This window comes from Papio anubis, chromosome 13, assembly GCF_008728515.1.
Source record: "Papio anubis isolate 15944 chromosome 13, Panubis1.0, whole genome shotgun sequence".
Classification (NCBI taxonomy): Eukaryota; Metazoa; Chordata; class Mammalia; order Primates; family Cercopithecidae; genus Papio; species Papio anubis.
In genome coordinates this window covers 23,553,592-23,572,124 of record NC_044988.1, presented here as the reverse complement: position 1 = coordinate 23,572,124, position 18,533 = coordinate 23,553,592, and positions in this window count along the sequence as shown.

Genomic DNA, 18,533 nt, shown 5'->3' with positions numbered 1-18,533 from the left:
AATGCACTTCCATGTAACTTCATCTAGAAAAATTACAAAGGTCAGCTCTGCAGGAGGGAAAATAGGTAGTCTTAACACGATTTGTTTTCCTGGGATGCGGGGTGAGAAGACATCCTGATGAAAACACATCATCTAATCTTATATGTCTATTAACTGAGATATTTTTGTAATATTAACTGTGTGAACTATCCCTTACACATTTCTCAGTCACTGCCCAGCTTTCAGTCTTAAAGGGACTCCTAAATATTGAATCTGACATGACCCTTGTTATGAACGGAATTATGTTTCCTCAATCATCACATGTTGAAGTCCTAAGCTCCCAATGTGACTGTATTTGAAGATAGAACCCTAAAAAGGTAGTTATGTTTAAATGAAGTCATGTGGGTGGGTTCTGAATGCAATATCACTTGTGTCTTTGTAAGAAGAAGGAGAGACATCAGGGATGGGTACATACAGAGAAAAAGCCATGTGAGAATATAGTGAGAAGGTGGCCATCTAAAAGCCAGGAGAAAGGCCTCGGGAGAGATCAAATGCACCAAGATGACCTTGTACTTCCAGCCCCCAGAACTGCGAGAAATAAACTTCTGTTGTTTAAGCCACCTAATCTGTGGCATTTTGTTATGCTATCCCTATGAGTCAACTTCCTAGGTTCATTGTTGCTTGTGAAAGAATGGCTCATTATGTGCTGTAGTATCTCTACAAAAATATTAATGAAAATCCTGTGTTATTACATTATTTGTATCTGTGTTTTAAGGGCAGCTTCATATGACATCAGTATTAAAAAAAATCACAGATTTTGCAATAGTAAGTCAATTTTACAGGATAGAAGTGGAGAAATTTTAATGATAAAATTAAAATAAATAATTATTAAAAAGCAAAATTTTACCCGGTAAAACACTGCCAAAGACTTTAAATGAGAATGTAAAGAGATTTGTTCCAAATGAGCTCCAGTGTTTCATGTTTTTCCCCTACTGTATTTTTGGAGTTTTTTTGGGATATATTTCTAGTTTCTGTTATTCTCCTCTCAGATGGTTTCCATTTAGTCTATTTCCTGATGTTTCAAATCCGTATTTTGAAATGTAAGTGGTTTTCAATGAAGCCAGTTCAGAGCTTTGTCTTTGGAGTGTTGGAGCTATCATCATTTAAACCGGTATTGTTCTTTGAGATTTTCTAGCCATTCTCATGCCTCCTCAAATTTCAAATAACACTGCATAAACATATATGGAGTGCTTTCTACCCATTCACTCGTCCCTAATAATTTTGGCCAACATATTCTATTCGGTTCTAAGGTTTATGGGGTTGTGATGTGTTTGTGCCAAAATGTCTCAGTGGTTGTTGAGATACTTCCCATTTATTTTCTGTTGTTTTACAGATATCCAAATACTTTTTCATTAAACTCAGTAAGATGAAAGTGTTCACGGTTGAGTTAACATTTTATATTCGGATACATAAGCTCTTTCCAAATACATCTGGCAATTTTGGTTTGCATCAGACTTCATAGTTCACTGTAATTCTTGTGCAAAGTTTCTGGTGGTACTTGACTTTTTCTCTATAAAAACAATTTTAGATGAGCATTACTATTGCTTAGTCCTTACCAATGCAGTAGCCCAGGGCTGAGTCCATTTCAGATATGTCTCTAACATGATCAAAATTATCTACCTTGTTAGAAGTCAATTACAGAGGCCCCGGAGGTACTCTTATCCTTGTGAGGACAACATGGAGCCCAAATAACGAAATTTTTATGTTTAGTCTCTTCTCATGATTGATTATGTAACCCACTATAAATTAATTGGATCAAGTTCCTAAACCTCCTGAGCCTGCTCTGTCTCTTTTTTGGCCCTTTAGAGGAGGAAAGTAAAACATGTTTGGTTCCTTTAATATAGTTCCATTTGTCTACTCTGGGATATCGCTCTATCAATACCCTGCATTTTAAATCCAATATTTTCCTCTCTATTTTTTAACGTTAACATGTTTACACTATTTTAAAATAAGTCTCCCTTAGCCTTATCTTTTTCCTAGATCTTTCTCTTCGCCCCTCTCAATCTAAGTAAGTTCCTATAACATTTTTTACAAACATTCTTCCTATCAATGTTTCTTTTCCCTTTTGATTAAAGAAGAATTTACATATGATGAAATGTTGAAGTTTTCTGAATTTTCATAAATGCATACAATTGTATAGTTCACACCCATATGAAAAAAAAGCAATACCATCCCCAGAAAGTTCCTTTGTTATCCCTTTCTAGTCAATCCCTCACCACACCAGAAGCAAACACTGTTTTTATTTCTAGCAGCATACTTTAATTTTGCCTGTTGTAAAACTTTATATAAATAGTATCGTACAATAGTGGCTCTTTTGTATGTGTCTACTTTTCCTCAGCATAATTTTTTTGAGATCTTCCCTGTTTGTTGTTGCATGCATCAATACTTTGTTCCATTTTATTGTTGAGTATTATTCCATTGTTTATCTATTGTCTACTTGATAGGTGTATGGGCTGTTTTCAGTTTTAGCTGTTATGAATAGCTACTATGGACATTCATGATCAGATCTTTTTAGTGGACATATGATTTTAATTTTCTTGAATAAATATGTAGAAGTGAAATAATCGGGTCATAGGGTAAAGGTTAGAGCTGTATGTTAAATTTTATAAGAAACTTCCAAACATACTTCACATTAATTTTTCCTTTTTTGATTTTGTTTGTTTGTTTTTGAGACAGGGTCTCACTCTGCTATCCAAGCTGGAGTGCAATGGCTTGGTCACAGCTCATTACAGCCTCTACCTACTGGCCTTAAGCAATCCTCCCACTCTAGCCTCCTGAGTAGCTTGGACTACAGGCGCATGCCCAGCAATTTTTTTTATTTTTATTTTTTTAATAGAGATAGGGGTCTTGGGTCTTGCTTTGTTGCCCAGGCTGGTCTCAAACTCCTGGGCTCAAGCAATTCTCCCACCTTGGCTTCCTAAAGTGCTGAGATTATAGGTGTGATATACTCTGCCCTGCCAATTTTTAAGTTTTATAACCTACATAATCCTTTCAATTGAAATGTATTAGACAGTTTATCTTAAAAAGCAAAAACATAAATATATTCTCCAGGACATCTTCATATGAAGACACTACACTGCTCCTCCTCTTGATATGACTGCCTATGATCTCCTATGGTCACATTTAGTATATCGTTTGAAGAACTCAACTTTATTCAACTCTGTGTGCTGTTATACAGTAGATCATTTGTTCATCCCTTGAAATCCTCTTCTTAGTCTTTGGGACAACTGCTTTCATTTCTTTCTTCAACCTCTTCAATTTTTTTCTTACCTTTTTAGATATTCCTTAAAAGCTTGAGTTACCAGGGCCCTCCATAGTGTCCTTCTCTTCTTCCCTCTCTTTCTTTCTGTTTCTGTCCTTTGAAAATCTCATAAACAAACCTGACTTTAATTACCATGTATATTCTTATGATTTCCAGATTCAAACCAGACTTTTTTGGGGAATTTTTGTATCTGAGGTCTGGACTTATAGTCTGTTTATTAACAGCTGGTTATCTTTGTGTCCTGTGAAGGACATCATTCTCATCTTAATATTTGCTCTTTAGTCATAAAGGGATTTTTACTCCTAATACGTGGAATAGAGTCAATAATATAAAGTCAAAGGCTGGTTCTTTGATGATGGACATGTGTGGATACATCGTCAGGGACTCTGATGACTCCAAATGTTGCCTTGTTTGTCCTTGACTTATAGTTTCTATGGAATTGAAAAAATGCTGTTCACAATTTCTTCTCATTTATTCACTGGTCAATGAAAACATGTAATTCAATGAAACCTCTAACAGATAATGAGCAAGACTGACAAGGATTGGAATTTAAAACAGTAAGTGGCTAAACTGCTACTTTAGGGGGAAAAAACTGAGAGACAGATTCCTAGCATTTCTTTTGACTGGGATGGGGTTACTTTTCCTGTTAACAAAGACAGGTCGAAGTCTGAAATGTCAAATTAAGACTTTAGAAAGATAGATGCAAAGCTTGTTTGTGTATGTTTATGTGCGTCCATATGTATGTGTGTGGTTGTTTGTGTTAAGACTTGAAGTCGATCTTGCAGATCATTTCAGTGATAACCCTGTCAATACACTTGGTCAAACTAAATTTTCTTGACTAATTTCTCTTTTCTCAACCCATTGATTAATTTTGTTTGCCATTTCTAAATTTTCCATATCCAGTGGGCCAATTTTAGCTATAAAATATCTGATAAGTCTTTCTTGTACACTCTGCTCCCATTCCTAAATCCTTACAGAGCATATACATTAGTCTTTGTATAAACATGAAAAACAATTCATTACTCTACATCATGACTCCAGGTGCCTTCTCTGTGACCCATAACACATTGTCGACAGGGTAAATTCTCTTATAATACAATTCTTACTATGTTACTGCTCTATACATCCACTTTTGGCCAACCATTACCACCAAGCTTCAAAGATAGTCTCTTGTATCCTTTGTAGGATACATGAGGTTTATTTTGAGAGCAATGTCTCTGTGTCCATTGATTCCTCAGAAAACATTTGCAGTGTCCATCATTCTCTCCACTACCGTTTACTTTAGTCTATGATAAAAATGCTTTCTGTTCCTCAGACATAGCATACCTTTCACAGCCCTATGCCTGTGTGCAGGCTGCTATCCCCACCTAAACTAACTTTTCCTTGTGTACTTTACATCCATGTATTCAGTTTCCATAATTCAAGTCAAACATGAGTAATTATGCACTGCCTTTATTTTGACTGGTACTACAATTTTGAATGTATGACATAAAAACAAAAGTGCTGTTAGTCCTGATATCTCTTTATAGAGCATATAATTAAATTTAGATAAAATGAAATAGACTTTGAAGCATATTCTTCATAATTACAACTTTTGAGGTAAGTCCATTGAATTGCATTTATAAAGCATCTTACATGAGTAGGTATAAATAGAAGAATTATAAAAAATTTGTCCCCTCTTCCCTCAAAAGCATGTAGAGAACTTCTTCATGAGGGAGAACTTGTCTACTATCCTTATCAAATTTTAAATGCAGTCATTTCAAAGCTTTGTCTTACAGCTTTCAGGTGCAATCATTAAGAGGAGTCTAAGGAACCGTTATACTTTTGCTAGGCAGAGATAGGGAAAAAGAGAGGAACTGTTTATGAAGTAGTGCATTGTATTAATTTCACTGTGGAAAAGGCAACCTGCTAATTATCATGCATATAGAAAGATTTATTTTTATCAGCATAGGTTAACCAAATCTCAACCTACAAGGAGACAAAAAATGTTTTAAGGACCAAGAGAATGAAGTGACAGTTAGCTGGTCAAGAGGGCATACACAGACATTGTGTGAGTGATGAAGCTGCCAAAATGGAGAGCTCAAGCTTAGTGTACAACTACTTAGATCCATCTGCTTACTATCACTGGAGATGTTATCACAATGCAACATAAAATTTAAGAAATGCCACTATCCTGACTTTCATGTGAAATTTCTGATTTTTAAACCTTTATTTCATTCTTTAGAATCATATGAGATTAAGTAAAACAATCTTGAAGTTCATAATTGAGCTTTTTTTGCACTCTGATTTAGACTGCAACCTCTCTAATAATTAGTTTTTATTTTTGAGATGTGTGTGTGTGTGTGTGTGTGTGTTATATTGTATGTAAAGAAGTGGTTTAATAATTACCAGCTAAATACTTAAAAAAATAGAGGGACCCACGTGACAATCAGAAAAAATACACACCCACCCCTCATGCTATATATTTGTCCTGCTTAGAATTCCATGTGAAGCTTTGTATATCAAATATCCCTCTGGAGCCCTGTGGGATATTTATTCTAGACTGAAAATCCCTTAGCTTTGGTTAATACACCCTATAGAATGGAGAATCTGTGTGGCTACTTGTATGTATAGTTTCCTGAAAAGTAGGGCATAGGAGGGAAGTTAAGAATAAGAGTATTTCTATAAGAGAAAGAAAATCAATGAAGATAGCTCCATTATACTAAGGAGAGAAATGCTGCAACCAAAGAATTTCAAACAATGGTTAGCACAGTATCTGTGGCCCATTCAGAGTGAGGAAGAGTACTCAACTCCCAAATTAAATGATAAAGAAGCATTTTTTCCCCACTTTCTAAAATCTGTTTGAGCAAACACTCTCCTTAAGGGGAAAAGGGAAAGCTGGCCCTTGTTTTAGATTTAGATTTCCATTGTCTGTGACATGATACAAGACAGATACAATAATTTATATTGATCCTGTAAATCAATATAAATTTTATGTTATCTTGAGTCATAATCAGGTTTGGGTAACAAAACAAACCAGAAAAACATAAATTTGAGTAATTCTGATGTCTTAGAAATTAGAGTGACAAGATAAAGAATTAAACAATACAAAGTTCACAGTCCTGATGCTTTAAAAATATTGCAGTGTGCCTCACAACTCATTCAAAGTCAACTTAAATAATATTTACTCAAATGTAGGCCAATGAATTTTACAGTCCCAAATTAAGTTGCCATCCTCTCCAAGCTGTGAAAATACTTAAAAGTTAACTCATTACTTCTAGCATTTGTTGGCAAAATTACTAATTAATAATGTGAGAAAATTTATTGAATTTGATACATTTTCTATACCAAAAAAATTGCCGTATCTTCCAGCAAACGTTGCTTTCGATTTTTGTAAGATGAATCAGTTTTGCAAGAAGAGGTAGCAAGAGTGAGCCAGCTAAAAGTGCTATAGAGTTTAATGTGTTTTCCTTTATCTTTAGTGCTTTTATTCCTAAGGGGAACATTGTTCAAATAAAGCAGGATGTACTTGCTCATTCCAGGAGTGAAAAAAAGTATTCATATTAAAAAGATGAAAGTGGAATGTTCTCCCTTTTTACTGCTTGCGGGTGGAGAAAATAACATTTGGCATTTTCTCTTATTTCCCTGCTTGTCTTTGTCATTCCGCCAATTTGTTAGTACATAAAGATCAGCTGAAAACCAACTGGCAAAATGCAACCTGGAAGATATATGAAAGGAAACAAAGGTAAGAACTGGTACGAGTAGAAGTTTTTAAGGCACTCAGAAAAGAAAACTGGAGTTAGAAAGAAAGCAGTTGCTGTGTTCCCTTTTTTCACTTAAATGAGTTGTGTCCAGGATCCCAAACAGAAACATGAAATAAAATTAAATTTTAAATTAAACGGCACTGCTTCATGAATCCACTTATTTTTCAGTCTTTTTTATTGAATCTTTTACAAACATATGGCACTACACACCAGTGAAATCAATCATTCAGTTTCCATTCATCATCCATCCACCCTTCCAGCCATCCAGCCATCTAGCCATTCAATATCTGCTCAGCAAATTGAAAACTTCATTTGCACTTTCAATTTAGTGTTAGAATGAAATCTGAGAGGTAGTTTTTAGAAAGTAGGTAATTATTTAAAGGGAAGCATGCTAAGAAACCAAGATTTCAACATCTTTTCCACAGTGAAACTTTGGGTAGGTTCCTGTCTCTTTAGTAAGATTCGTTAACATCTTAAGCTCTGGAGTTTTAACTAAACCTAGCTAAAGTTTATGGGAATAGTTAAATTTCTAATTAGATATTAATTAGACATTTATTTTATAGAAAATAAAATGTCAATAATGATGGTAATTTTAAGAATAAGTTTATGAATGATTGAGATCTAAAAGTATGTTTTCTCTTTTTATTGTTCATTTTCCAAATCCCTTTTCTTGATTTAATGATCATCCTATCTTTAATATTAAGTAGTACTGGATTTGGCCATTTTTCCCTGCAACTTCCTACATTTTATGTTCCTTGGAGCAACCATTGCTATAATATCTGAAAAATGATATTTTATAACTGTATATTTGAAAATATTTGACAAACTATAGTGGAAAAAGTGGGTTGTTTTGTTTAATTTTCTGTTGCTTGTTTGTTTTATAAGTAACATGAGATTTTGAAGTTGAAAGGGATCTTTTAGCTAATTTGATTACCACACTAATTTTATAGATGATCAAAGTTAGCCACCAAAAAGGAAAATTTGATCCTATCGGTCACTGAGTATTTTACTGGAAAAATTAGGGCTAACCAGAACTTAAGAAAAATATATCTACCACGCTCTTGGTTTTCTTTGGAAAATATAATCCTCTTTAAAGAGAAGTAAGGCAAAAGTTTAAGTTTTCTTTCCTTATTCCCCCTAATTCTGGTCTGTGGTTGTGTTTATGGTTAATTTGTTCATTCATTTGTTCGTTCATTTGAAAGTTTATTATTTTCTGTCTAGTTTAGCTTGGATTTCTACTGAAGTTCTTACAAATGAGGCACAAGTTAAAAAAAAAAAAAACTGTCCTATAAAGTGCTTTTGCTAAAATTGACTTAAATTGGAAAATTTAGTAAGCAGGTTAATGGATAAACCACCCAATTGGTGGGTAAGGAAGTCAAATCCCAGGCTCACACCTGTCACACCAAACATGTGACTTCTGTGTGTTGCTTTCCTAACTAAATAAAAATATTGTAATAGAATATCTATATATTATCTTCTAGGTCACAAATCTTGGATTCTCTGAGAATCAACACAAATATGAGTCACTGCTCTTGAAAACATAACATTTTATAAAATAAGGTTTACGAGCCAGGCACAGTGGTATGTGCTTGTAATCCCAGTCACTCAGGAGGCTGAGGCAGAAGGATCATTTAAGCCCAGAAGTTCGAGAGCAGCCTGGGCAACACAGTGAGACCCTGTCTCAAATAAATAAATCAGTAGATAAATACATGAAAAGGCTTAGCTGTCATGCCAAAATAATAATCTGTATTTTTTCTAATTATCAAAGTAAAGAAAAAGAAATTCAACCAACGATTAATATTAGTAAAATTTTGGAGTAAGAGAAGACTTCTTTTACTATAGTATTTATTCAAATCCATACTTACGGTTTACTCCTAAATATTTGTCAAGTATAAGAATTTTTTTATTGTGCTTAAGATTCACAATTTAAGGAAAGAATGCATAGAAGCATAGAAATGCTATTATTGTTCTTCAACAAACTAAGGCACAAAAGCCAGAAATTCCAATAAAAAATGTGAATTTGCTTTCTGTGTAAATATTGAAAATTGAGAAGAATTGAAAAATAAAATTTGGTTTGAAATAATTGTAGCAAGTATCTAAGTAATGTGATTATTTTATTGTTGTTCAAATCTGAATTTCAAAATCATGTGACCAATTTTCCTATGAATAAAAAGGAAACAGAGAAAAGGAGAAAAATTATATAGAAAGTGAGGAGGGGTTGAACATTTAGGGTGTTAATTTTAGTCATTATTGTTATGTATTCCATTCCTGCTTTCCACATGGAAAAATGCTTATGTATGGGAAAAAATACCATGATTTAAACTACTAATAATTAAGTCATTATATTAATGCTATTTTCCTGTTTCAAAACCCTGGTTAATTTTATAGGACAATAAATCATCTTTCTCTGAATATAAAGCAGAAATGATTATACATACTCAGGCATAAATAATCACACAGTAATGGTGTTATTATACATTATGATGGGAAAATTATAAAAAGATTTTGATTTATCAAAGGACTTAAGGAAAAGAGAATAAAAATATTTTGATTTAAATACTTCATGTAATAGTAAAAGCACCCACCACTCAATTAACTTTTTGAGATTCTCCTCCTGACTCTTTAATTGTTTTTGTTAAAACACAAATATTCACTTTAATGAAACAGTAGTTATGTAAGCAATATACAAAAATTACCACATACCTCAAATATATTTGTAAGACAAATAGCACAAAATTTATCATCAAATTTAATTTTAATTCAACTTTAAAATTTTTGCTCATTTAGAATAAATGTTTATGATGCAGGTTCAAAACAATGCTGTTGACATTTTTTTCATGTAATAATTGTATACTATGGATTTAATATCAAGAAAGAAACAGAGTTGACTGCAGTGTTGTCAAATGCCTAAGAAAGAAGAAACAGGAATAATTTTATTTTGATAGAATCTGAAAATTAGTTTTAATGAAATTTTTATATTTCTTTTAAATAAATTAATCATGACTTCACTTTCTACTTATCTTTCTTTTTTAAGTTATTTAACTTAATTAATTATGTATTATTATATAGCATCATTCATATCATAGTTACTATCTCTGCTTTTAAAACATACTGCAAAGCTTCATAGCTTAAAACATTAATGTGTTATGTCCATGGTTTCTGTGGATCTTTATGATGTTTGTCTTCACCAAAGACTTGTGATGATTCAACAGCCAGAGACTGGCATTATCTGAACGCTCATTCATTCATGTATCTGGCATCTAGAAAGGGGTGAATCTAAAACTGGAATTGCCAATCAGAGTACCTACATGTGACTTCTCCATATGGCTTGGCTTACTGACAGCATCAGGCTTCTCATATGGTGGCTCAGGGACAAAACTACACACATGCATAGACACACACACGCACACTCAGAAAGAAGTTACATTGTTTTTTATGAGGCTAACTCAGAAGTTGTATTCCATTACTTTGGTCATATTCTATTTATGGAAGCAGCCATGAATCTTTCTAGAGTCCAAGGGAGAGGTCACAGGACCTCATCTTTTGAGCAGAGGAGTGTCTGACAATTGAGACACACATTTAAAATCTCCAGAGTTTGCTTCCCGAACACAAATTATTTTCATTTTTCCACAGGCATAATACACTCACCATTTTCCTCATATTACTCAAGTTTTGTCCCATTTTAGAATCAATCCAAGGTCCAAGATCTTGTCATCTAAATCATGTCCAGGTACAGATAATGCTCCAGAGATGCACTCCTGCTGTGCAATTTCTCTGAATATGAAGACTCATGAACTGAAAAGACAAGTTACTTTCCATCACACACACACACACACACACACACACACACACACACCCCATACAATGATACAATAGCAGAACACATATAGGACAACTTCAAAAATATTTTCATTCAAAAGGGGAGAAACAAAACATGGCAGGTACACAACAGTTAATGGTCCATAGCAATTGTGAAAGCTAGACAAGTACACATTGCCAGTTTCTTGGTTAAAACTTAGCTCCATTTTGTGAGTGTTGCTCTCCATGGCTCCTGGTTCCACATTTTGGAATCTTGGGTCTGTCCTCTATTTATTCATTTGTTTTTTTTTCATTAGAATTGACCACTGTTTGCAACTAACTAGACTTCTCCATTGACTTTTTGCAAATAAAAGGGAGTTCAATAGAGTCTTTTTTTTTTTTTTTTTTTTTTAAGAGGGAGTCTCACTCTGTCGGCCAGGCTGGAGTGCAGTGACCTGATCTCCGCTCACTGCAAGCTCCGCCTCCCGGGTTCACGCCATTCTCCTGCTTCAGTCTCCCGAGTAGCTGGGACTACAGGCGCCTGCCAGCACGCCTGGTTAATTTTTTGTACTTTTAGTAGAGACGGGATTTCACCGTGTTAGCCAGGATGGTCTTGATCTCCTGACCTCGTGATCCGCCCGCCTTGGCCTCTCAAAGTGCTGGGATTACAGGCGTGAGCCACCGCGCCTGGCTAGTCTTTTTTTTTTTTGATAAATTTTTCATAGTTTCTGCCCCTTTCAGATACAAACTGAAATATAATTACTTTAAAATCTTTATAGATCTTTTGCGCATCAATTAGCAATTTGCATATCTAATCCATTAGACAAATATCTCTGAGACAAGCCTTTCTGTGTCTTGGAACCTCTGTGAGGAAGCTATTGTTTAACAGAGAAAGTGGGTACAATATGCTGTTAACATTCTTAGCAGCCCCTTATCTGTTCAATAGTTTAATGAAGCCTGTTTGACTTTATTAGGGTTTATGATCATTTCCCAAGTTTAATCTTTATTCCAAAACATTTTTTGACATTGCCATGGATTTGATTTTTGCTCTGAGACCCTTCTTTGAGAATTTTGTTATAGGGAGAATGGAAATGAGAAATCTGTTTTCTAACATAGTCAGTCTGATATGGTTTGGTTCTGTGTCCCCACCCAAATCTCATCCAGGATTGTAATCCCCCAAATCCCCAAGTGTCAAGGGAGAGACCTGATAAGCGGTGACTGGATCACTGTCGTGGTTTCCCCTATGCTGTTCTCATTATAGTGAGTGAATTATCATGAGATCTGATGGTTTTATAAGTGTTTGGTGATTCTTCCTTTGCATACTCCCTCCTCTTGCTGCCTTGTGAAGAAGGTGTCTGCTTCCCCTTCCACCATGAGTGTAAGTTTCCTGAGGCCTCCCCAGCCATGAGAAGCTGTGAGTCAGTTAAACATCTTTCCCTTGCAAATTACACAGTCTCGGATATGTCTTTATAGCAGTGTGAAAATGGACTAATACAGTAAATTGGTACTGTGGAGAGTTGGGCACTGCTATAAAGATAACCTGTAAATGTGGAAGGGACTTTGGAATTGGGTGATAGGCAGAGGTTGGAACAGTTGGGAGGGCTCAGAAGAAGACAGGAAAATGTGTGAAAGTTTGGAACTTGCTAGAGACTTGTTGAATAAGGTTTTGACCAAAATGTTGATAATGATGTGGACAATGAATTCCAGGAAAAGGTAGTCTCAGATGAAGATGAAGAACTTCTTGAGAACTGGAGCAAAGATCACTCTTGCTATGCTTTAGCAAAGAGACTGGTGGGATTTTGCCCCTGCCCTAGAGATCTGTGGAACTTTGAACTTGAGAGAGATTTAGGATCTCTCATGGAAGAAATTTCTGAACAGCAAAGCATTCAAGACATGATAGAGCATAAAAGTTTGGAAAATTTGCAGTCTGATGATGCAAAAGAAGAGATTTATTGAATGCCTTGTTGGATTTCGGACTTGCATGGAGCCTATAGCCCCTGTGTTTTGGCCAATTTCCCCCATTTAGAACAGGTGTATTTACCCAATGCCTGTACCTCCATTGTATCTTGCAAGGAGCTAACTTGTTTTTGATTTTACAGGCTCATGGTGAAAGGAACTTGCCTTGTCTCAGATGAGAGTTTGGACTGTGGACTTTTGGGTTAATGCTGAAATGAGTTAAGACTTTGGAGGACTCTTGGGAAAGTGTGATTGGCTTGAAAATGTAAAAACGATGTGAGATTTGTGAGGGGCCAGGGGCAGAATGATGTGGTTTGGCTCTGTGTCCTTATCAAATCTGAAATTGAATTGTAATCCACATAATCCCCACATGTTGAGGGAGGATCCTGGTGGGAGGTGACTGGATTATGTAGGTGGTTTCCCCCATACTGTTCTCATGATAGTGAGTGAGTTCTCAGGAGATCTGATGGTTTCATAAGTGTTTGAAAGTTCCTTCTTTATTCACTTCTTCCTCCTGCCAACTTGTGAAAAAGGTGCCTGCTTCCCCTTCCGCCATGATTGTAAGGTTCCTGAGGCCTCCCTACTATGCAGAACTGAGTCTATTAAACCTCTTTCCTTTATAAATTATTTAGTGTTGGGTATGTCTTTACAGCAGTGTGAAAGCGAACTAATACACAGTCCTACATCCTTTGTTTCCTCAAATTTTGCTTGCAAATTGAAAGGTTCTTTCTATCCATATGTTATTATAAACAGTTTAAAAAAGTAGTTGGCACTTGCCACATTCAGAAAGTACTTCTAATCAATTATGTGCATTTGACACATTTTCTCTTTTTCACAACATCGGTGAGTTGTGGGAAACTTTTTGCCCCTTCTTAATAAGGATTATTTCTTTTTTCGGTTCTCAGAAACATTTTTTTCCCTGTCTTTGCAGACTTCACCAATAGTTGCATTGAAACTTTTACAACTTGCAGTAACAGATTCCTCAAGGTCCTTCAAGTTTCAGCCCGGCACCCAGCCCAAAGCCAATGGCAAATTTTTAAGTTTTTATTACAGGAGAACACTATGTTCAGGTACCAACTTTTTGTTCTAACAAATAGAAATTTCTGTTTCACAACAAACGTCCCCAAAATTTAGTGGTTTAGTATAAGAATTTTATTATGTTAGTGGATTCTTCTCAGGTCAGGATTCAGATCAAGCTCAGCAGGGATGACTTGTTTCTATTACACAATTTCTGTGCCCTCTGTTAGGAAGCCACAAAACCTCAGGGTGACTCACATTTCCAGTTCCTGGGTTTAGTGCAGGATATAAGGCCCACTCTAGGAATTTCCAGCTGAAGGAATGGACTACAGAGAATTTGCTGCTAAAGAATTGGGAGAGAAAAAGTAAGGGGGTCCCAATAGACTTTGAGTTTCTCTACCACACTTTGCTAGCTGTAGTTCAGAGGTCAAAAAATGCTGCTACTGCTACTGCTGCTACCACTGTTTCCCCTACTCCCCAAAACCCCAGCATAACTGCTTTCCACCCAGCCTTGAATCCAGAACATGAGATTTTGGGGTAAATTGCCAATCAGCTGCTACCACTATATGTGTCTCTCCCCCTTCCACCTTTCTAATCCCAACTGCAAGAGCATCTAGTAAATACATATTTTACATTGTCTAATCATTTTAACTAGAAGTAAAAGAGAAAAGTTAATTTCAACTAAAGCAAATCTACATTCAACATTGGGGCTCTCATCTGCTTTCCCTGAAACTGCCTTTCTTTCTCCGAACATTGAGTTATGCATAAACACTTAACGTTATCCATTTGTAAGACTGAACTGCAGTATTCTCAGTACTTCTGAAGATTTTTCATATTTCATTTATTGATGGCATCTCTTCTCTCTTCTTTATTTACTAATTTTAATCTCTTACTGTTCTTTGTATTTTTAACTTTAAGCTAAAGTGTGCATAAGCATGTGTGTGTGTGTGTGTGTGGGTGTGTGTGTGTGTGTGTATTGGGAATGAGAGCATTACCTTTATTCTTTGTGAAGTTTGCTGGGTGTACTAGGATTTTCTACCACTTAGATTTTTTTGTTGTTGTTGCTCTAATTGGACAAAATAGTACAATTGTGCTTTTAAAATTTTAAACATTTTAAAGAAATACAAAGTAAAAAATTCATTCACAATTCAACCATAGACTTAATCAACTAATTTATGGGCTTTATCCTTCTATCATTTGCTATACCAAAATAACCCTATTGTCATGTATGTTTCTTGTGGTAGTGGTGTGATGCTTGAAAATATAATAGGAATTAATATGTTAAATCAATTTATAGTTTATTATACACAAATGCACCCAGAAAACATGCAGGTAGACACTACAGTAACCCCCTCCTTAGCTGAGGTTTTATTTTCCACAGTTTCAGTTACCCACATAAACTGCAATCTGAAAATATTAAATGAAAAAATGTTGGAAATAAACAATTCGTAAGTTTTAAATTGTGCAACATTCTGAGTAGTGTGATGAAATCTCACACTGTTCCATTGCATCCAAGCCAGGATGTGAATCGTTTCTTTGTCCAGCATATAAACCCCTATGTACTGGCCTGTTCGTCACTTAGTAGCCTTGTAATTTATCAGTTAAACTGTCATTGTCTCACAGTGCTGGTGTTCAAGCAACACTGATTTTCCTTAATAATGGCCTAAAGCCCAAGATTACTGTACTTAATTTATAAATAGAACTTTAATATGGATATGTACGTGTAGGAAAAAACATGATATGTATAGAGTTCAGTACTACCTGCAGTTTCAGGCATATACTAGGGGTCTCAGAATGTATCCCTCATGGATAAGAGGGGACTAGTGTATTTTCTTGTTGAAACAGTATTCTGCAAAATGACAATTAAAAAAATATACAGGATGTGGCTGGCAAAATGGCCAAATAGGAACAGCTCCAGTCTGCAACTCCCAGAGAGATCAACACAGAAGGTGGGTGATTTTCACATTTCCAACTGAGGTACCCAGTTCATCTCATTGGGACTGGTTAGAGAGTGGGTGCAGCCCATGGAGGGCGAGCAGAAGCAGAGTGGGAGGTTGCCTCTCCCAAGAAGTGTAAGGGGTTGGGGAATCCCTCCCCTAGCCAAGGGAAGCTGTAAGGGACTGTGCGGAGAGAAATGGTGCACTCCAGCCAGGATACTATGCTTTTCCCATGGTCTTTGCAACCCAAAGACCAGGAGATTCCCTCGTGTGCCTACACATCTCTAGGACCCTGGGTTTCAAGCACAAAACTGGTCGGCCATTTGTGCAGACATCGACCTAGTTGCAGGAGTTTTGTTTCATACCCCAGGGGTGCCTGGAATGCAAGCGAGACAGAATCGTTCACTCCCCTGGAAAGGGAGCTGAAGCCAGGGAGCCAAGTGGTCTAGTTCAGTGGATCCCACTCCGCAGATTCCACCTCCATGGAACCCAGCAAGCTAAGAACCACTGGCTTGAAATTTGCGCTGTCAGCACGGCAGTCTGAAGTTGACCTGGGATGCTCGAGCTTGGTAGGGTGAGGGGCATTCACCATTACTGAGGTGTGAGTAGACGGTTTTCCCTCACAATGTAAACAAAGCCACCTGGAAGTTTGGACTGGGTGGAGCCCACCACGGCTCAGCAAATCGCTGTAGCCAGACTGCCTGTCTAGATTCCTCCTCTCTGGGCAGGGCATCTCTGAAAGAAAGGGAGTAGTCCCAGTCAGGGGCTTAGAGATAAAACTCCAATCTCCCTAGGACAGAGCACCTAGGGGAAGGGGCGGCTGTGGGTGCAGCTTCAGCGCACTTAAACATTCCAGCCTGCCAGCTTTGAAGAGAGCAGTGGATCTCCCAGCACAGCACTTGAGCTCTGCTAAGGGATAGACTGCCTCCTCAAGTGGGTTCCTGACCCCCATGCCTCCTTATGCAAGAGAGCTCTGGCTGGTATCTGGCAAGTGCCCCTCTGGGACAAAGCTTCCAGAGGAAGAAACAGGCAGCAATCTTTGCTGTTCTGCAGTCTCTGCTGGTGCTATCCAGGCAAACAGGGTCTGGAGTGGACCTCCAGAAAACTCCAGCAGACCTGCAGCAGAGGTGACTGACTGTTAGAAGGAAAACTAACAAACAGAAAAGAATAGCATCAACATCAACAAAAAGGATGTCCACACAAAAACTCCATCCAAAGATCACCAACAGCAAAGATCAAAGATAGATAAATACACGAAGATGGGAAAAAACCAGCACAAAAAGTGTGAAAATTCCAAAAACCAGAACATCTCTTCTCCTCCAAAGGATAACAACTCCTCACCAGCAAGGAAACAAAAGTGGACAGAGAATGAGTTTGACAAATTGACAGAAGTAGGCTTCAGAAGGTGGGTAATAACAAACTCCACAGAGCTAAAGAAGCATGTTCTAAACCAATGCAAGGAAGCTAAGAACCTTGAAAAAAGGTTAGAGGATTTGCTAACCAGAATAACCAGTTTAGAGAAGAACAAAAATGAAAAGATGGAGCTGAAAAACACAGAATGAGAATTTCATGAAGCATACACAAGTATCAATAGCCAAATCGATTAAATGGAATAATGGATATCAGAGATTGGAGATCAACTTGAAGAAATAAAGCCTAGGCAGGACGCGGTGGCTCATGCCTGTAATCCCAGCACTTTGGGAGGCCAAGGCAGGTGAATCATGAGGTCAGGAGATCGAGACCATCCTGGCTGATGCAGTGATGGCTAATGCAGTAAGCTGAGATGGTGCCACTGCACTCCAGCCTGGGAGACAGAGCAAGACTCCGTCTCAAAAAAAAGAAAAAAGAAAAAAAAAAGAAATAAAACATAAACACAAGATTAGAGAAAAAATAAAAGGAATGAGCAAAACCTCCAAGAAATATGGGACTACATGAAAAAATCAAACCTACGTTTGATTGGTATACCTGAAAGTGACGAGGAGAATGGAACCAAGTTGGAAAACACTCTTCAGGATATTATCCAGGAGAACTTCCCCAACCTAGCAAGGCAGGCCAACATGCAAATTCAGGAAATACAGAGAATACCAGAAAGATACTCCTCAAGAAGTGCAGCCCCAAGACACATAACCGTCAGATCCACCAAAGTTAAAATGAAGGAAAACATGTTAAAGGCAGCCAGAGAGAAGAGTCGGGTTACCTACAAAGGGAAGCCCATGAGACTAATAGTGGGTCTCTCTGCTGAAACCTTACAGGCCAGAAGAGAGTGGGGGGCAATATTCAACATTCTTAAAGAAAAGAATTTTCAACCCAGAATTTAATATCCAGCCAAACTAAGCTTCACAAGTGAAGGAGAAATAAAATTATTTACAGACAAGCAAATACTGATGGATTTTGTCACCACCAGGCCTGCCTTACAAAAGCTCCTGAAGGAAGCACTAAATATGGAAAGGAGAAACAATTACCAGCCACTAAAAAAAAAACAATTACCAGCCACTAAAAAAAAGGCCATTGACACTATGAAGAAATTGCATCAACTAATGAGGAAAATAACCAGCTAGCATCATAATGACAGGATCAAATTCACACATAACAATATTAACCTTAAAAGTAGACAGGCTAATTCCCCCATTGAAAGGCACAGACTGGCAAATTGCATAAGGAGTCAAAACCCATCGGTGTGCTGTATTCAGGAGACCCATCTCAAGTGGAAAGACACACATAGGCTCAAAATTTAAGAGATGGAGGAAGATTTACCAAGCAAATGAAAAACCAAAAAAATAA